Source organism: Antechinus flavipes, chromosome 1 (assembly GCF_016432865.1).
Source record: "Antechinus flavipes isolate AdamAnt ecotype Samford, QLD, Australia chromosome 1, AdamAnt_v2, whole genome shotgun sequence".
Taxonomy (NCBI): domain Eukaryota; kingdom Metazoa; phylum Chordata; class Mammalia; order Dasyuromorphia; family Dasyuridae; genus Antechinus; species Antechinus flavipes.
The window spans coordinates 53,411,507-53,433,151 of record NC_067398.1 but is presented as its reverse complement, the minus strand read 5'-3'; the positions used below and the strand labels follow the sequence as shown (position 1 = coordinate 53,433,151).

Sequence of the window (21,645 nt, the reverse complement as noted above, 5' to 3'; positions counted from 1 at the left end):
GATCCTTGAGTGCTTTGAGAGAACTTGTTCTCTTGAGTGTTTTAAATATCCTACTGTCCCTCTCAGAGCTCCCCTTCACAGTTGCTCCTCCCAATCCCCTAATCTCCAAAACACTGTTAATTTGCCTTTTTGGTGACAAAGCGATTTATGGAATAAAGGTAAACTTCAGCCTAGTTTAGAGAAGCTAGATTTTAGTTTGGAGGATGCTTACATGTATTGCCCAGAATAAAGGAGGCAGTGAAATCAGACACTACTGCTCATTATTAGTAATAGCTAAGAAGGCACAAATTAATAGGATCATTATATATTTCACTACAGTTTTTAAAAAAGGAAAAGAAAAACCCCTATATATGTATGTATATATACATGCCTGTATATATATGCATATATGTGTGTTCTTAGAGAATATATGGGAAATAACTAGCCTAATCTATTAACCAAAACAAGAATCTAACCTCTGCTTGAACAACCTCAAACAACAACAATAATGATAACAATAATGACAACAATAATCATAATAATAATTACAATAATGCTAGCTCGCAATCGTATAGTGCTATAAGGTTTGCAAAGTTCTGTACATGTCTTATTTCATTTGATATTCACAACAATATTTGATATTCATTTGATATTGCTGGGAGATAGCAACTTTTGTTATCATCCCTATTTTATAGAAAACTGCAAACAGATTTAAGTGATTTGCCCAGAGTCACACAACTAATAAGTATCTGCGGATGGATTTGAACTCAGGTCTTTTTGCCTCCAAATCCAACACTTTTATTCATTGTCCCAGCTATTAAGAATCTCGTCAGATAGTAGATTTAGAGCAGGAAGGCCATCAAATCCAACCACATTTTACAGGTAGGGAAACTGAGGCAGGATTTGAACTTAAGGCTCAATGACCCCAAGTCCAGGGCTGTCTTTGCTATGCTGTCTCTCTTTCACAAGAGCCTCCCAAAGCAGCCTATTCTGTGATGGGCAGCTTTCAGTGTTACAAAGTCCATTTCTCTAAAATTCACCCTTCCCTCCTAGAAGTACTCCTACCCTGGTTTTAGTTTTATCCTTGGGAGATACACAGAACAAGTCTTTTCCCTCTTTCACTTGTTAGTTTCCCATATACAGGGTATTCCAAAAGTCTTGGAGCATTTTAAAGCTTTGATAGATCAAATCAGAATTAAAGCTAGTAACTGAAGCTAATGATCATACCTCCTACCCTAACTTCTCTTCTCAAGGTTCTTTTATTCTTTCGGTCATTATAAATAATGAGAGATTATCCCACAGACCTGAAGTACCGAACAATCCTAGCCTATTACTTATCAGAATCACCACACACACCAAATAAATGTAATTTGAATTAATGAGTTATTATTGTAAAGCCTTGCTGGCATGCCAACAAAGACCAGACAGATTAAGTGAGGAAGATCCCCATGGGATCCCAGACTCGTAGATCTTTAGCTAAAAAAAGACTTTTGTGAACATAAAATCCAACCTTTTGGTTTTACCTACAAAGAAACTGAGACTTATAAAAGTAAAATGATTTTTCTAAAATATTACAGAAAGTATGTGACAGAGATAGAATTTGAACTCAGGTCTTCTGACTCCAAATACAAGACTCTTTCCACTATAACAAATTATTCTTGAGACTGAGATATCCATGACTAACAATCAGAAAGTAAAGGAGATCTGTGGACCAGCAAGAAAGTAGAGGGACAGTGCCCAAAGTCAGGCCTCAGACACCCAATGCTTCATCCCAAATGATGGGGCACTCCCTCACTTCCCATACGCTCTTTCCACTTTTAGACATCTTGGGCTGTTAGGATATCAAACTGATACTTGTCTCATTTTTGCTTCTTCTGGTTTTTCCCTCAGGAGATAAGCAAACTGAGTCTAATACTTTCCACATTATAGCTTTTAAGATCTGAATAAAATGATCATATCCTCCTATAGCTCTTTCTTCCCAGACTAAATATCCTTAGTTTTCTTGATTGCTAAGTTCCATGCTGTGGTTTCTAAAGTTTTTACTCCTCCTGGTCACCTTCCTCGCTTCAGTCTGTCAGCATCTCTCCTAAAAAGACAGAATCCAAGACCAAGGACAGCAACAACAGGTACATATTACAGGCCTATTGTGCATGAGTTATTATGCATTAGACACTGATGATACCCAGACCAAAAAAATCAGAGTTTCTGCCCTCACGCTGCTTCCATTCCCTGGAAGCATACAACATGGCCAGGTAAAAACACAAAATAATTTGAGAAAGGGGAAAGTACCAATCACTGATGGGTTCAGGGAAAACTTCTTGAAAATATAAGAAGCTGATTTAAGCCTTGAAGAGTCATGAAGAGGGAGCATTTCCAACAAGTAGATGGCTTATATGAATGAACGTCAAGGGAGTGATGGGAAATAAGGTTGAAAAAATATCAACCCCTACACTTGGTCTGACTCAGGCAAATTATCACTGGAATACCCACTCTTTAGGTGGCAGCTAGGTGGTGCTGCAGTAGATAGAGTGGAGTTAGGTCTTTCTGAGTTCAAATCTGAACTCAGACACTTACTAGTCGTGTGATCCTAGACAAGTCATCTTACCTCTGTCTGCTTCATTTTCCTTACTGTAAAATATGGATAAGAATAACATTTATCTCCATGGTCTTTTGTGAGAATCAAATGAGATAATACTTGTAAAGTGCTTATTGGTACAGTCTCTGGCACATAGAAGCATTTAAAAATGTTTGTTTCCTTCTCTTCCCTCTGATTTAGAATAATTTTGTTATTTAGAATAGTTATTGCAATAATTTCAAGAGGGATATAGTGCTAATAACTAGGGGGAATGATCTCATCTGGGCATTCTTATCTGAGTTGTGCTTTGAAAGGAACTAAGGATTTCATGAGGCAGAAGTGAAGAGGAAATGCATCCCAGGGTTAAGATAGATGTGTTATATGGGGAATCACCAGGAGGCCAGATTGTGGAATGTTTTAAATGCTCAGTTTAGTGTTTGCACTTTATTCTCCAAGACAACAGAAGAGATCCTGAGATAGAGTCCTTGGGACAATAACATTGAAGAGAAACTTCCTCCTAGTTGACATGGGGCCATGATAGGACTTTAGGATTCCCTTTAGCTAGAAGGGCAATTAAGAATTAACCAGCTCATTTTTTTCATTTTATAGCTGGGCAAACCGAGGCTCAGAGAGGTCAAATGACTTACCCCTTAGCTACAGCTAGTAATAGCAGAGCCCATTTAATTTAATAGCCAGGCATTCTGGCTACAGCTTCAATACTCCTTCCACTTCAGTCTAGACACCGGGCTGAAGTCATCTAACCATGTCATTGCCCAGTCTCCCTTTCTGTCTTATTCCCAAGGTCATCCTGAGAGGCTTTGTCCAAAGGCTTGACAGAAGTTGAGTGCACTTTGATCCATGATGTTTCTCTGATCTGTTCATCAAACAGACTAGTCTGTTGGAGTAAAGCACATTAGCAGCTTTTCTTGAGCCCTCCTGAAACATGCTAATGAGAGAATCCAATGATCCTTCATTGACAGAATGCTGCCGTCTGAAGCCAGTTCAATGACCATGCCCTGAAAAGAGATGTGGTCCATAGACTGCCATCTGTTGGGGAAACATTAGGGGAATTTTAAGTTTATCACAACACCCGGAGCGTTGTGACTTGGCCATGCTTGTGCACTTCCAAGGAACACCTGTCATTTCTTAGGGAAGGGGCTAAGTCTCAGCTTTCTCCCAAGGTCAGGTCTGATGCAGGTATTTCAGCATCCCTATGTCTACTACAATCAAAGATAAATGACCCTGTTTGGTTCCCAAAACCTTTCCCAACCTGAATTAAAGCGCTAACTATGCACAAATCACTATGCTGAGCCTTTGAAATGCAGGGTACAAAGACAGTTCCTGCTCTCAAGGGGCTTACATCCTAATGGAGGAGACCGCCCATTTGAAATGCTTCAGAATCATCAGATGAAAAAAATCCTGGGTCCTTAGATGTCTCTTCTTTGACATTTTTTTCAATGATAAATTTATATCAATTCCTGTTGCTGAATCATTTTGCAGTGCCAGATGCCATTTTTCTACATCTTCAATAGATGTGGCTCTAGGAGCACTTGCCGGCTACACCTCCATAGGAGTTAGTCACAGGATGATGGCCATAGGCACTAGGCTGGAAGCATGGCTAAGCCAAAAGTTCTTGCACTCAGAGTCCTGTGGAAGATGATGGTCAAGGTATGGTGGTGATACTGGATTGACCAACCTAGGACCTCCTGCCTTCTCTCTCTCCTAAGTCTCCCACTTATCAGCTAGTTAGGCTAATCCACCTGCCCTGTGTATGTCAGTTAATTTGCAGTTAGTTGGTGACAATGGTTGGTACTTTCTTCCTAAGAGTTGCTTTGCTGAATGGTGAAGCTGGTGAAGGGGAGTTCTGCCAGTTGCAAGACTCTTGCTCTTATCTGCCTTTGGTAACAATTGTTATTGTTGGTTGCTCATTGGGCATTCTCTGATACATTCTATGATCCTACCAAACTGGATTCTCTCCATTCCTTACACATGAGATTTCATCTCCCATCTCCGTGCCTTTGCTATTAGTGCCTGGAATGGACATCCTCCTCACCTCTGCCTCATAGAATATCTGGACTAGTTATATAATCATTCATCACAGGCATTTCCTTAAAGATGCAGCTTCTGCATGAAGACTTTCTTGATCCCTCCAACTGCCAGTGTCTTCCTTCACTAACTACCCAGCTTCCTGATACCTTGTTCTAAATATATTCAAAGTGCTAAATCATATACAGAATGTACAGTCATTTGCAGTTAGCCAAATAGAAATGATTCCCTAGAATTCCTCATTTGCCTGCAGTAGAATTTAGACCTGGAACAAAACCTATGGTGCGTGTAATTTAATCATTTTGTGATGATTCAGAAGATACTTCTAGGTACTTCAGGACCACAGGATGCTTATTCTGTGCCTAAGTTCTTAACTGTACAACACCCTAAGTGAAAAAGGAGATTGTGGGGAGACTAGGTAAAATAGATGCTGACTCTAAGAGAAGAGATTCTGAGAAATGTTGTATATATATACATATATGTGTGTATTTATAATTCATATATATATATATATATATATATATATATATATATATATATATAATATATATATATATATATATATATAATGTTTAGGGAGAGGGAGACACAAAGGAGAAAAATAAGTTACTGTACCAAAAATCATAGATTACTTACTTGCCATTGGTCTCCTTATAGGAGTATTGGACTACAATAGGGAAACAGATATTTTTATTACTTAGTTTCCGGATAAACAGGAATTAGCTCTACTTTAATGATTATCATTTCCAGTCCAAGTACTCTGTGTCTTGAATAGACCCAATGACCTTATCTGTTTTGATATTATTCTATTTGTAGCCTATCAAGAGGTTTTGTTTCTTAACTGATGGCTATTAGTCTCACTGGAATGTAATATATAGAAATAGTATTTCTTATATCTGGCAACATGATCAATTTGTTTGTGTTTATACTTTTCTTCCTAAAGCTAATTTTATGTGTTTTCTCTATTTTGATGATTAACCAAAACTGTCTGAAAAGAACACTCTCAAATACACAATAGAATAGAAAAAGAAAACTGAACATGAAACTGGATCTCTATTCTGTACAACTTACTTTGTTTTTAAAAATCTGATAAATTTCACATGTAACTTTCAAAGCTGTCCTGATTATTTGTGATTCCTTTTGACTTTCTATTCTCTTATGTTTATCTCTTTAAAAAATACTGCAATGATCCTCTTTTCTTTTCTGTTCTTTTCTGGGGAGCAGCTCTCTTACCAGCTATTTTTCCTTTCTATTCCCTTACCTTTGGAAAAAAGAAAAACCAAACCATTACAGCAAATACTCATAGTGAGGCAAAACAAATTCTCACGTTGGTTTTTCCACTGCATTTTCCATCTTGAGTCCATCACCTTTCTGGCAGAAAATGAGCAGCATGCTTCCTCACTGGTCTTCTGGAATTGTGGTCAATCACTATATTGATCAGAGTTCTTGAATATTTGAAAGTTGCTTTTTTCTCTAAAATGTTCTTATAGCAGTCTAACTTTGTTGTTTGCTAATAAGTGTTAGAACTATGGAACCACAAAATGTTGGAGCTTAAATGTCCCTTAGATGAACTTCCTCAGAAGGTAGTGATTTGCACAAAGTCAGGCACACAGTAAGTAGTGAGGCTGGGATTCAAACCCAGAGCTTCTGATTTCAAGTCCTGCACTCTTCCCATAGCCCCATGCTGCCTCTCATTATGTGTGACCTCCTCAAATGAAGATAACTTACAGTCTCATTGATTAATGTGCCTATTTGTATGTCCTGTATGTTTGTATGTCAAACTCCTGCTGACTAATTCCATCTGTCCTGGGGACGATGTCGCTTCAATGAGGGTACATTCAGTGTTTCTGTTCAGCCCTTTGGCGTTGCTATCTGCCCAGAGGCCAAAAGCCTGCTTATTATTATAAATATATATTTATCCATATACATTTCTTTTGACAAATGAATCCACACAGAAGTTTCATTAAGTTTCAGCAAATGGAGCTAGAAAATGCAATAGAAATTATTACCATCTCGCCTCGATCACCTCCTAATGTGCATGATTACACTGCTCATTGAAATTGACTGATGAGAAGATTCACTTTTTAATTTTCAGACTAAAAAAAAAGGACCATCTGTAGTAGTTTTATACCAATAATTTTTAATTAAATGTAATAAAATTTATAGAAAAGGAGCTAATAAGAAAAGCACATCAGGAGAACATTTATTGTACTGCTACCCTGGCGGGATGGAAACCCTGCCTGTGCCCTCTCCTAGGGTGTTGATGTAGGGAACCTTCAAACAAAGCTTTCATTTGTCCTTAAAGAGGCAGCTTGGTCTAGGGGAAATCACACCAGGCTTTAAGTCTGAAGATCTGGGTTCAGGTCGACACTGTCCCTGGAAATCAGCAATTAAGTAGACATTGTGGTTCAGAGGAAAGGGTCAGTGTTCAGAGTGAAACAAGTTAGTTTCAGCTACAAGCTCTATCACTTATGGCCTTCATGGATTTGAGCAAATCATTTGACAATTCTTAGTCTCAGTTTCCTTATCAGCAAAATGCAAATACAGGAATAATACAGGGCTGTTGCGCCATTATCATTATTAGTTAAGAAAATCCACAATCTTATTATTGTGGAGGGATCATTGATGGCAAGGTTTAGAATTCTTCAGGTTTTAGGAATTTCTGTAGTCAAAACAATTGAGAGTTGACTAGGTAATACAATGAATAGCATAGTGAACTTGGAATCAGGAAGACCAGAATTCGAATTCTCTTTGGAGCACATCTGATTTTATGACCCTGATCTCCTTCTGCTTCAGTTTCCTCATTTATAAAACAGAGATAATATGTTTTATATTATAACTCTCTCAAGGTGGTTGTGAGGACCAAATGAGATAACATATGTAATGTGATTTGTAAATCTTAAAATGCATGCAAATGCTAGCAATTAGTATTGTCATCAGCATCATTGAGAGACCCAGTGGTGAGATGAATAGTGACAATTTTTGCCCATTCCTTTGTAAGCTCCTGAAGAGAAGCATTTGGGGCTTTCTGTGTAGCTTCAGTGATTAGCACAGAGCCTGATACACAATAGGCACTTAATAAAAGCTCATATAAGTGATAATGATGAAAATAAATATGATGTGATTTTTATGTTCAGAAAAATGATTTACCTTGGAAAGGTAAAAACAAACCTCTACAAAACTGAGACAGAAACACTGTCCAAGGTCACTGGGGAAAAGTTAAATGGCTTCATTTGACTTAGATTGGGAATTACATTCTTGTGGCACTGAGAGAGGTTGGTCCTCACTCTTTTCAATCCATAAAATGGGGATAAATGCAAAATATCTTTATGAGATTTTACCAATTGTTAAACAACAAGTATTTGTTATGTGTCCACTGTGAGTAAGAGATTGTGAACAAACCCTATTCTCAAGAAACTTATGTTCTAATAGAGAGGAAAGAAAACAAGTACATGTCTAAGCACAATATATCATTTTAAAATATATGTATGTGTATATATATATGGAGAGAAAGAGGACAGAAAGACAGAGACAGAGAGAAGAGAAGGAAGAAGAGGAAGAGAGGAGGAAGAAGAAAAGGAGAAGAAAAAGAAGAAGAGAGTATAAAATAGTTTGGGTAGGAAAAAAAGTACAGTAACAGAGTACAGAAAAGAGAATATTATCCAATGAGGTTGGAAAAATGTCCTAAGTCAGATTGTGAAATAATTTTAAAAACTTAATAGAGTCATTTTTATTTTATCCTAAAAGTGATAGAAAGCCAATGGAATTGAATAAGCAAGGGACCAACATAGATCCATGCTTAAGTAAAATTACTTTGACAGCAATACATAAAACTCAGTTCAACTCACTTAAATCCAATAAACATTTATTAAATACCTACTGTGTTTCAGGCATTATACTAAATACTGAAGAAGAAAGGAAGGAAGGAAGGAAGAAAGGAAGGAAGGAAAGAAAGAAAAAAAGAGAGAGAAAGGGAGAAAGAGAAAGAGAAAAGGCTCAGGGTCAGAGTCCTGGTGCGTATTCACAATAGAGAGAACAACAGAGACAATAATCCAAAAAAGTAGACTAATAAGGAACAGTCAGGTAGATATGGACTAGTGGGAGAAGGAAGAAAAAGGAAGGAATGAGCATTTATTAAACACTTACTACGTGCTTTCCAAAAATTATTTCATTTGATCCTCACCACAACCCTAGGAGGTAGATGCTATAATTGCCACCAATTTAGGTGCAATGATTATCACCATTTTGTAGCTGAATCACTGCAGTTGTGTCCAACTATTTGTGACTCCATTTGGGGTTCTCTTGTCAAAGATACTGGAATAATTCACCATTTCCTTCTCCAGATCATTTTACAAAGGAGAAAATGGAAATAAGCAGGGGTGCTGACTTGCCAACCAGTAAGTGTATGAGGCTGAATTTGAACGTTTGCCTTCCTGACTTTTGGCCCAATGTTCTATCCACTGAGCCACAGGGAAAAACCGATGGTCCAGATGGAGGAGATGACCAACATTGCCAAACTCTAGAGAGGTCAAGAAAGATAAGGACTGCTAACTTTGGACAGAATCCTTTCAATCATGTGGTAGGGATAGAAGGCAGATTGTAAGCAACTGATGTGGAAGTGGAAGGTGACATAATAGAAGTAAGGAATGGGGTGGATTTTGTTTTGGTTTTTTGTTTTTTTAAGGAATTTAGCTGTGGAGAGATGGAAGGCAATAATTTGAGAGCATTTGAATGTGTGACAAACTCATAGAATTTTGCCAGTCAGCTTCATTTTTCTTAACTTGGTGTAGTAGAAAGAGTACAAGAATAGCTTGAAGGTCCCTGAAGTCAGGGATCATTTTTATTTCTTTTTGTTCCTCTCCCACTGCTCGAACAATGTATGGAATATAGTAAGTGCTAAATAAATGCTTACTAAATGAATGAAACCTAAGATCATATAAGGTAGTAGGCAGTTAGGTGGCACAATGGATAGAGAACTGGGCCTGGAGTTAGGAAGACTCAACTTTCTGAGTTCAAATCTAGCCTTAGCTACTTACTAGCCATGTGACCCTGGGGAAGTCATTTCCTTCTGTTTGCCTCAGTTTCCTCATATGTAAAATGAGCTGGAAAAGGAAATGGCAGACCACTTCAGTATCTTTGCCAAGAAAACTCCAAATGGGATCACAAGACAAGTCAATAAATAACAATAAAGGTCAAATAAATAAAAGAAACTCAAGATCAGGTTTCTGCCTGTAACTCGCTGTATAACCTATGACAAATCCCATCCCCTTAATTTCCTGATGCGGAAAATGAGATAATAATTATAAGATCGAAGATTTGGAAGTGTTGAGATTGTGAACAGGCTAAAACATCGCCCCCCCCCCAAGAGAGATCCTCAAAACCCATTGTCTTATATGTGGAAATCGAGTTCTCTCAGAAATCAGGATGAAATTCTTAACCACTTTAGAGTTTATCAAGAATCTCAGAATCAAACAACCTAGTGATGTTTCTTTCTGAACACCAAAATTCTTAAATCTTAAAAAAAAATTCTTTTCAAACGGCATCTGGATTTGTACATTTTATTGCTGTAAATAGCTCAGATGGACTATGCCTTAGTATTTGTAATTGTTGGGTAATTAACTTTTCCTTAGACTGCCTGGCCAGGTTTTAATGAACATGATCTCCCCTGGGAGGTTTTGATTCACAGATTCTCAGCCCCAGGTCAAGAGGACAAAACAGTCACAATTAAAGGACAGTGACTGATTAAGATAGATCAGCTCCCTCCTGAAATGTATCCCAGAACCCAGCTGGCCAACCCAAGTGGAGGAAGCTACTTAGAGAACTGCCCAACATTCTCCCCATGGAAAAGCTAAGGACTCCCTTCTCACTCCAGTGTAGAGGCTGTTGGATCCTACTGTTGGATTCTGTGTTCCACAGATGCCTCTGGATTGAGGTTTCTTTTCGTGATCATTTGGATGATTTCCATGCAAACAGAGTGGTCATTGCAACCTTGTGTGCTGTTTGCTCAGGACCCCAGACGTGGCACAAGGGGGCTTCCATTCAAGGTGACCACCCCCAAATTAAAAGCCATGGACTTATTTAAGCTTAAGAAAACTTACTCTGAATTATCTCAGTCATGGTCCCAAATCTGATGGGGGATCCCTCAAAATCTGAGGGTAACAATAAGCAATTTCTTTATTAAAAATTTATATGTTCTGTACTATTCAGGTAAAAGCAATGTACAAGAATTAAAGAGCAATATAAAGGCAGTTCAAGCAGCATGCAAGGAAATAAACACAATCTCCCAAGGAACTTTTGGGGGTCTCCAGAGCTTCTGACAAGAGTGCTAGAGCTGTCTATATATTCTTCTTCCAATCTGGATCTGAAGAGACCTACAAACTCAAAATATCCCAAAGTCTGCCCAACAATGTCTTGGTTCTGTTACTTTCTGTGTGAAACTGGGCCATCGATTCCTTTCTCTGGCATTCAGTTTCCCAGTAAAATTAGGAGGTTGGGCTTTATTGCCTTTCGGGTTTTTTCTAGTACCAACATTTTATGGGTCCATAAGTGGATAGTGTTTTTTGGTGTTTGTTTTTCAACAATGAAGAATATTTATAATCCCTTTCTCATCAGTCACCAAGATTATACTATTACTTTCCCTCCTCCCTCCCTCCCTCCGCCAGCTACAAACACACATACATACATTCCTATATTGATTTAGGTTTACAAAAAACCTGTGTCAGGTACTAGGGCTGCTAGATGGCCCCGGGGAGAGAGCCCAAGATTTAGAGTCAGGAAGTGTCTCAGCTATTTGTAATTGTTGTTATTCATTCTTCATTCTGGAAGAGGGCCAATAGCATCATGAGAGTGATGTGTCAATTGTGAATTGGGATCCAAGTGAGGCAGAACTGCGCAAAGTGGTCAGGCTCATTCTCTCCTCCAGAGTCATCAAAGTCCAGTGGCTGATTCTCACAAGTCACTTAAGTTACCTGACCTCTTTGAACCTCAGTTTCTCCTTCTATAAAGTGGGAATAATAACAATATCTACCTCATAGGGCCATTGTGAGGATTAAACTGACTTCTGGAGAGGTCAGTTGAAGCCAAATCACAGATGGCTTTAAACACCAGTCTGAGAAGATTGCATTCTAGAAGCTCTTTTTTTTTTGAGCCGGGGAGAAATTTGGTCAGACTTATGCCTTAGAATAGATTATAAAAAGGGGGAAGATCTGATGAAGGGAGGTCATTACAATTATTATTGCTGAGGGAAACTATTACAACACTCAAGGTGATGACTCAATGAGAGTGATGTGTGAATAAAGAGAAATGGTTCATTGCCAAATGCATACTATGGATTTTTATAGCGCAGGTTCCAGGTATTATATCAGACTTCCTCCATTTGCATTGGCAAGGCTGGGATTCCACCAGGTGGTTGGTCACTTCTCACTCAAGAGTGCTAAATGAGAACCCTAAAAAGTTGGGGCTTTTATCTAAGCAAAGATTTTATTTCTTATTTTATCTTCTATCACAAGTATACTTCTCCCAGTATCAATCAATATCAATTATTCAGTCAGAATTACTCAAATGGGTAAAAATATCCTCTCAGTCTGAGAACATTTATTGTTGCTATTCATTCATTTCAGTTATATACAATTCTTGGTGACCCCATTTGACAATTGGTCTATGTGACAATAACAACTGAGGAAAAGTAAGTTCAGCTTAGAGAGCATATGGCAAAGGGATAACTAATTATCAGGTCCTCTTAAAGGGATCCTCACAAAGCTCCCTTTAAGTATGTCAGTTTTTCTGCGGGGTTCTTTATAGACTTCTAAAGACACTTTTCCTAAATGTGTCTACTTTGTCCTCAATTTCCAAAGGAGATATTGCCATCAGGTACTGCCATTCCAGAGACAAAGCTAAAATACTTATACTAATATATATACTATATATAATTAAGATATATATATATGATATTTATCTTAATACTAAGATTAAAATACCAAATCTTTGTACTTTTGAAAGTTCATAAGGTCATCCTCTTGTCAGGGTTGGAAGGAAATTACAGATTTTCTCCTCCTTCCTTCCCTCTTACCTCCAAGTGAATGGTTCTCAGGGGCTTAGCTCCATGATTATTTTAAAAGACTAGCACCATGTTTTTCTCCAAATCCCAACTCTTTAACCAATCCTAATACAGCTTCCCTATAGAGTCATCTCATTTCATCCAATAGCTTTCATTCCTTCCAAACTGATTAAAGACTTCCTTGCATCTAGCTTATTGGCTTTGATTAATTGATTCACTAGGAGTGTTCTCACTTCATAAAGGAATCGGGGCATAGAACATCCTGTTAGTTATTTTAATGGAAGCGGGGGATTGATTGATGCAATTGACCTTCCTTTTCACAGGAAGGCTTCATTATTGGAGTTTGCTGCCAAACCAACCTCCAGATTCCCCGTGCATAGACCAGTTCCATCCTCAGTAATTGTCCCTTATTTTTCTTTCTTTTTTCCTTATCATGTTTTTTTTTCCCTTCTATATTGTTTCTCTCTTCTTTTCCATACTTACTTTAGCATTCCAATTAAAGAGACTCTCTATGTCAACAATTACATATTTTTGTTGTTCTACTTTCCCCTTCCTTTGCTAATAGGACCCTGAATGCTCTTCTTCATTCTAAGGCCCAATATTATTGAGCCATTATTCTTCCTGGGTTTGTTTAACTTTTGCTCCCGTAGTCTTCCCCCAACACTTCCAATTTCTCACCATTTCAAAAATCTTTTGGAAAGTTCTCCTCCTCTGATCCATCAGTCGTTCCTGAATGGAATCTTTCTTGTATATATCAGGGATAATTCATATTTCTAGAGCACTTCCAGATTTACAGAGAAATCTTTTAGAAAGCTTCTTTGACATTTCTTTGTCTATCACTGGAGCATTGTGAAGTTGGGTAGTTTTTAAGAAATTGACTCAAACTTTCCAAGTTCACGCAGTTAACTATGGCAAACCCAGAGCTATCTAGCCTCTTGACTTTTCTTCCAGATCTCTTTTCATGACTTTCTTTCCAATGAATAAGGAATTTTGATTTCATCAGAGCACCAAGAGTTTGAGCCACTTCCTGAATGGCACAAATTGGTGGGTTGCCAAGGGCACGAAGCTACATGCTTCCAAGCTAGGGCTGTCTTCACACAAATACAGAAAAGGAAGTCTCCTGTGTGGGGCGATCTCAGTCACTCTTGGAAGACTTTCTTACCTGAAAAAAAGTGAGAATCATCTGAAAGATGCCTGAAATTCTACCACCATTAGAATTTTTGTCTCTGGGAGACTAGACACATACAAGTTCTGCTGAGAGGGGCCATACACTAAAATGGCCTAAAAGTATATATTATAGTGTAAAGAGCACTTAATTTGGAGTCAGTGGATCTGAATTTGAATCCTAGTTCAGCTGTCTAACAGCCTTGTGATCTTAGGTCAGTTTTTTGACCTCTGAGTCCCAATAAAATGAGGGGTTGAATTTGACATTCATGAAAGCATATTCCAGATCTAAATGTAATATGTGTGTTTATAATTTGGAAACATGCCACAGTGTCCAATATTATTAACGTTGTCTACACATTGGTTTCTATGATGGGGGGGGGGGGTTTGACAAGATGAATTTTGAGATCTCTGCCAATTCTAAATCTATGACCTTATGATAACTTTTTTTGTTGTTGAGGCAATTGGGGTTAAGTGACTTGTCCAGGGTCACACAGCTAGGGGATTAAGTGTCTGAGGTCAGATCTGAAGTCAGTTCCTCCTGACTTCAAGTCTGGTGCTCTATCCACTTCATCACCTAGCTGCCCCAGATGACACATTTTTTTCTATAGTATTTTATTTTTCCAAATACATGTAAAGATAATTTTTAACATTCATTTTTGTAACACTTTTGTGTTCTAAATTTTTCCCTCCCTTGCCTCCTATTCCCAAGACAACAAATGATCTGATATCGGTTAAATATGTGCAATCCTTTCAAACATATTTCCATATTTTGATGTTATGCAAGAAAAATCAAACAAAAAGAGGAAAAAACACAAGAAAGAAAATAAACAAATCAAAGTAAAAGTACTATGTTTTACTAAACATTCAATCTCCATAGTTTTCTCTCTGGATGTGACTGGTAATTTTCATCCTAAGTCTATTAGAATTGCCTTGAATCACTTCCTTGTTGAGAAGAGTCAAGTCTGTCACAGTCGACCATCACATAATCTTGTTGTTACAATGTACAATGTTATGATTCTGCTCACTTCACTCAGCATCAGTTTATGTTAGTCTTTCCAGGCTTTTCTGAAATCAGTCTGCTTGTCATTTCCTATAGAACAATAATGTTCCACTCTCAGAATATCTCATCACTTATTCAGCCATTCCCCACCTGATGGTCATTCACTCAATTCCCAGTTTCGTGTCATTACAAGGAGAGTTGCTACAAACATTTTTATACACATGGTCCCTTTTCCCTTTCTCGTTATGATGACACCTTTTGGAAGGGGATGGGCTCTGTGTGGTAAGGAGAGAAAGATGTCATAAGGACAGGGAATAGTTCAGAACAGCTAGAATCCCAGAAGATGCACACCACTGGCTCCATCTTACAGTTTATGTCTGATCAGCTCATTCTGAAATAAAGTATTAGATGATTTGTTTTCCTGATGAGAAAACTAGGACCCAGAATGGGTTAATGAGAACCCAATTTCCTGATTCCTAGGGTCTCTCATCAAGTTATAGATCTGGAAGACCCAGAAGGAACTGGGTGCTCTCAGAGTGGTCCCAGAGAATCCGAGGCCAGCCAGAAGCAGGATGCTCAGTGATGAAGAGCAGGGGATGAAAATCCTGTGGTAGCAAAAAGAGGTTAAACTGTGGTCAGGAGAAAAGCAGAGGCCAGAGGGAAGAAGAGGGGCCACACCTGGAGGCCTTATTCTGAGCACAAACACAAGAAAAAAGGAGCGAATGATGTCATGGGACTTGGGATTGTTCTTGCAATCCATTTTCCCCCTGGGAAGCTCCTCTAAGATACAGCATCTGGTTTCTAGGGAGGTTCCTGGTTGATACCCAAGTTTCCCAACTGGGCTGGAGGCCAGAGGGCCAAGGCCAGGTTCAGAGCCATGTAGTGAGTGAGTCAGTGGTTTAGCCCAGATTAGAGAGTTCAAAGTGGACTATTCAGCTCTGAGACAGCAAAGATCTTATTAGTTAATCTCCAAACCCAAACAGTCAACATTTCCAGGGCAATCTAAACTAGTTCATCCCACTCACTTGACTTTTGTCTTTAATTCTGCCAATATTCAGGGCCCATCCAGGACAAGATTCAAAGATCTGCATTTCATTTTCAGTTTCCCCATCTTTAAGTTCCTCACCCAACTCTCCCTCCCCAGCTTCAGGCTCTCAGTCCTCCCATATAACACCCCTGTTCCCACTGAGATCACCCTTCTAAGGACACTTGCATTTTAAAAATTATATGAGCCCAAATTTCATCAGTGCATTTAGGTTTATAGAGCACTTTCTCCAGGACCTGATAGGGCCATGTAAGTATTATTTACCCATTTTACAGATGAGAAAACTGATGCTCAGAAAAGTTAAGTGACTTGCAAGTGAACACACAGAAAATGTCAGAGGCAGAATTCAAATTAAGGTTTTCTGATTCTATCACTCTCCTCTCAAAAAAAAAAAAGGAGAAAACATTGTTTTTGCTTAATCATTCAGTCATGCTCAACTGTTCTTGTCTCTATGAACTATACAGTCTATGGCGTTTTCCTGGCAAAGATATTGGGGTAGTTTGCCAGCTCCTTCTCTAGTGGATTAAGGCAAATAGGGTTAAGTGACCTGCTCAGGATTACATAGCTAATAAGTATCTGAGGTCAGATTTGAATTGAGTCCAGGGTTAGCACGCTATCTACTGAGCCACCTAGCTCAGTTATATCATATTATATTAATTATGTTATAATTAGTATATAATATATGTTTTAGATATATTATAGTTGAGAAAACTGAGGCAAATAAGGTTAAGTGACTTGCTCAGGATTACACAGCCAGTATCTGAGGCCAGATTTGAATTGAATCTGAGGTCAGAACACTATTTACTGAACCATCTAGCTCAGTTATATTATTATATTATATAATATGTTTTATATATATTATAGTAAAGGAAACTGAGGCAAACAGGGTTAAGTGACCTGCTTAGGATTACACGGCTAGTATCTGAGGCCAGTTTTGAATTAAGTTCGAGGTCAGCACATTATCTGCTGAGCTACCTAGCTCAGTTATATTATATTATTATTATTATTATGTATTTTATATATAGTATATTAATGTAGTAATTAGTTATATTGTATTATATAGACATAGATAATATATATTACAATTTAAAAAGCTGAGGCAAACAGGGTTAATTAATTATTATATTATTTTATACACATTATAAATAATATATTATATACACACATATATAAACAGGATTAAGGATCACACAGCTAGTGAGTGTCTAAAGCCAAATTTGAACTCGTCTTCCTGACTCCAGGGTCAGTGTTCTACCCAATGAGCCATCTAACAGCCTCCAATATATGGGTGATTGGAAATACTAATGGTAAAAATTTCAGGCAACAGGTATTTTGGATAAAAGCCTGATTGCCGTAGTTCTTCCTTTAGAGTTGGGAAGGGGCTTGCCTTAGACATGGTCTTGGGAGGGACATAACAGGAGCCCTCCACACCCCCTCCATGGCACACATCAGTCACTGAGCAAAGCAGGAAGTTCTGACCCAGAGTGGCATTTCAGTGCTCCAAGACCATTGCTTGCAGGTTCCTGAATCGCCTGGGAAGGTCAGATCTTGGCGACTCTCACCAGCCTCCCCCACCTCCTGCCTGCAGTCTGATGATGCTTGAGTTTGTAAGCATGTGTTAAGCATCTTATAGGAATCGCTGAGCATATAAAGAGAGAATGAAAAATGCCCTTCCTCAAGTTGCTTATGATTGCAGGGGAATGAAAAACTTTAACAGAAAAATGAATATAATTTAGTTTGAGGAGAAAGGAAGCACGCTAACCACTGAAGGAGTGAGGAAAGGCCTCCTATAGGAGGGGATGCTGGAGTTGAGCCTCGAAGGACATCAAAGACTCTAGGAGGCAAGTGGGAGGGAAAGCATTCTGGGGATGTGGGGCAGCCAGGGCAAAGATGGAGCTCAGAGCTGAGTAATTAGGAGAGCAGCAAAGAGACCAAATTGGCCTGAAAAGACAATGTAAGAATGTAGAATAAAATGAAGTCTGGCAATTAGACTGGAACTAAATGGAGAAGGGCTTTAAAGGTGAGGAAATAACAGTAACTGAAGAAACTTGAAGGAAAGAAAAATAAGCATTTATGAAGCACCTACTATGTGCTAGGCTCTGGTTTTCAAATATTATCTCATTTGATCCTCAAAATACCCCCAGAAGTGGGTGCTATTAGGATCCCCATTTATTTTGGGGGAGGTTTTGGCAAGGAGGGGATGGCCATTTCCTTCAGCAGCTCATTTTATAGTTGAAGAAACTGAGGTAGATAGATATTAAGTAGCTTGCCCAGAATCACACAACTAATAGGTATTTGAGTCTGGAATTGAACTCAGATCTTGAGTCCAGGCTTAGCACTCTCTCCCCTGTGCTGACAACCTACTTATTGAATAGGGAAATGATATCAATAAAACCAACTCATTCTCCTCATGATTGCAATAAAGGCAGCTCCCATTATTATAATGCTTTACTATTTCCTAAGAGCTTGCGTCACAACAGTTTTGTGAGCTAAGGAATGTCTATATTATGATCCTATTTGACTGATGAATGCCTTACACATGAATCTCCAGCAGTGTCTGTGGCCGTCTCCAGTCGTCCTGATCTGTATCTGGCCACTGGACCCAGATGGCTCTGGAGGGGAAAGTGAGGCAGGTGACCTTGCACAGCCTCCCTCACTTAAATCCAACTCACTTGCATGTCACCTCTCTGATAGGGAAATAACATAGAAATAACAGCCAGCATTTACACAGGCATTTCAAGTTTGCGAAGCATTTTACAAATGCTACTTTAGTTGGTCCTCACAACTAAAGTATTATTCTCCCCATTTTCAGCTAAGGAAATTGAGCTATTTTCCCTGCTATGGTCCTCCCTGATCTCAGTGATCACTCACTTGCTTTGTGAATTGGAGGTAACACCATTTAGGGCTTCTAAAACTTAGAGAATATCTTTAACTTATCAAAAATTCTTCAGTTCATCACCTCAACAAGGGGCAAACATCACCAACCACGGTGAACAAACTGCAGTCTAGAGAGGTGGGCAAATTGGGATTGCTACTAGCACCACGGGGACCAGCTCCAAGACCTCTGGCTCCCAGTGCAAGGTTCTGGCCATCCCCCAAAGCCTCCCTCCTTCGGAACAAGTTCTGTTTATCTTTGTTATTCAATGAGACCGTGGCTGGGCCCCAGCGTGTTGCTAATACAATTTTTTTCTCTTCTTTGGAGAAGGGGTAAGCCACAAGTCTAATTGTCTGCTTTGTGCCTGGCGCCCAGCCTGCCTTGGTGATTTCTGCCTTATTATGAGCTCCTAATTACACAGAGAGAGCTGGCTAGTCCTGGATGGAGGGATGGAATAGCAAGGCTGTTTTGGCATGACTTCTCTGTGACAGGCACAAGAATAATTTGCTTTCAATGGGCCAATTAGATTTCATGGATGGAGGAATTTATTTTTAAGTGTAGTTAAGAGACACTAAGAGCCAGGTTTCTTCTCAAAGAGCAGGTAGAAAGCCTGATGAATGAATGAACTTGAATTAGAGCACAGGATCTTAACTTTTGAAATATTATGGATGTTTTTAGAAGCCTATTAAAGGCTGTAGAATCTTCTCAAAATAATATTTGTAAGCAAATACATATGATTAAAAGGAAGCCATAGTTTAGTGAAAATAAAGAGTAATTTCTTTCCTCACTCAAATTCATAGATTCCCTGAAATTTAATCATGAACCTCAACTTGTGGAGTATCATGGATGCTTTTAGCAGCCTGTTAAAGTCTATAGAACCCTTTTCAAAATAATATTTGTTAGCATATAAAAGAAAATGTATAACATTAAAAGGAAGCCAAAGGTTAATGAAAACAAAGGGTATTTTTTTTCCTCATTCAAGTTCATATAATCTAATCATGAATCTTAACTTTTGGAGAAGATGGATGCTTTTAACAGCCTGTTAAAATCTAACCCTAACCCTTTTCAAAATAATATTGTGAGCATATAAACGGAAATGCATAAGATTAAAAGGAAGCCAAAGGTTAGTGAAAATAAAGAGGTAATTTTTCCTCATTTAAGTTTGTAAACTCCCTGAAATCTAACCATGGATCCCTTTAGAGTCCATTGACTCTAGGTTAAGAGCCCCTAAGACAGAAGTCAGAGTCAGAGAAACACACCAAGCTGTCTATATAGATTACTCCAGATAACTTTTCTTTTTTAATATTTGTAGCTTATTGTAATTTTTAAAAGGAAATACAAGATCATGATCATTGTACAAAAGAACTTTAATTAACATAACCATAGTTTTCTTTTTAATTTTTTGAAAAACCTGCAGAGATAGTGATCTTATCTTTAAAAATAAGATAATCCTCTCAGTATAATGTCCTAGATAAAAGGCATTGCTTTAATATGTTAGGAAAGAAATACCCAGGGTTTTCACTCTTCTATTGTATTTGTTTTGTATTATATTTGTTTACATAAGGAACAATGTTTATAGTTGTGTGTATAGTGGGGGGTTTACAAGAAGTGTATATTTTCAGATAATTTTTAATAGTTTAACAATTTTGTAAATCATATTCAGGTTTCTGCAGCTGTAGATGTTCATTGTGAATCCCTTGCTTGCTCATACATAAATGTATTTGTAATACCAAATATTCAGGTTTAGTACTTTTGTCTGTTAGTGATCGATTCACATGAGTAACTTTTTGGTTGAGATGGTAAATGATGGAAGGATATTGTGAATGTGAATGTGAGTGTTATCTCTGAGATTAAAAATTGGAGCTATAGGGATTATAGTCAGAGAATCACATCAAGCTGGCTGTTCTATTGTTTACATCTTTTTGCATTGTTTTGGCTTTTAACATTCTGTCTTCCTCTCCATGGACCAGAATCCTAGGAAATGTTCCAAGGACAATTTATATTTCACAGTTGCTGTGTGAATGACTAGAAATTAATCCCTTTATGACAGTAGATTGACTTAGAAATCTTCAAATAAACATTATCTAAATTGTATTGTATTTTTATTTATTTTGTTTATTTTATTTACACTTTAATCTGGTTCAGGATGCACTCAGTGAGTTGGACGCCATTGACCTAGACAAATTAGTGATTATTATAGTTCTCAAGTGACAGAGGGCACTTGACAGTTTAGCTACAAAAGGGATTTGCTTTGGGAAGTCATAATTGGCTTAGAAACATATGCCTTCCAACCCTGGAGACCTGAGTTCCTCAGAGCTTCCATCTCTTCCTATTTATTCTCTTTTCTTTTCCTATCTCCCAGGACTACATTTTGGTTTGCTTTGGATGGTTGGAAATATAGTCCCTTTTTATGCGGTAACAAACATCCCCTGAAGAAAGAAAGAATAAGTGTGTGCTTCCCATCTTCCCCACCATAAGTGTCTTGTCCTCTCTGACCTGGAATCCCTCTGTTGTGCCTTGAACTCATGACTGGTTACTAGTTTTCCCTCCTTTGTGGAAGTTCCTTTTCTTGTTGAGTCAAGGTTCTCCATAGCTCCTAAGGAAACCTAAGGAAAATTTTTGGCTAATCTGATAAACTTTATCTTTGTCCACGAGAGACAGTGAGGAAACAAGGAGGCTTCCTGACTGAACAATTTTCTTCCTTCATAATGAATGTGTATATTTTAGTCAGGTCCTTCTTGAGATATTCCTAGAGAAGAGGTCTGGGGATTACAGGATTTCTAGGAAGGAAAGATGATATCATCAGCTTTAATTTAAAAAATAGAAACAGAATTACACTGCTAGTAAGTGTCTGAGATGGGATTTGAACTCAGGATCAGCATCATATTCATTGTAGCATCTC

General features: G+C 38.2%; 1 protein-coding gene across 1 annotated transcript in view; it reads left to right on the top strand.

Moving 5' to 3' along the window:
• FGD5 (FYVE, RhoGEF and PH domain containing 5) overlaps positions 1-21,645 on the top strand; it is a 178,231-nt gene that overhangs the window by 28,650 nt on the left and 127,936 nt on the right. The gene's annotated exons all lie outside the window — the stretch shown is intronic.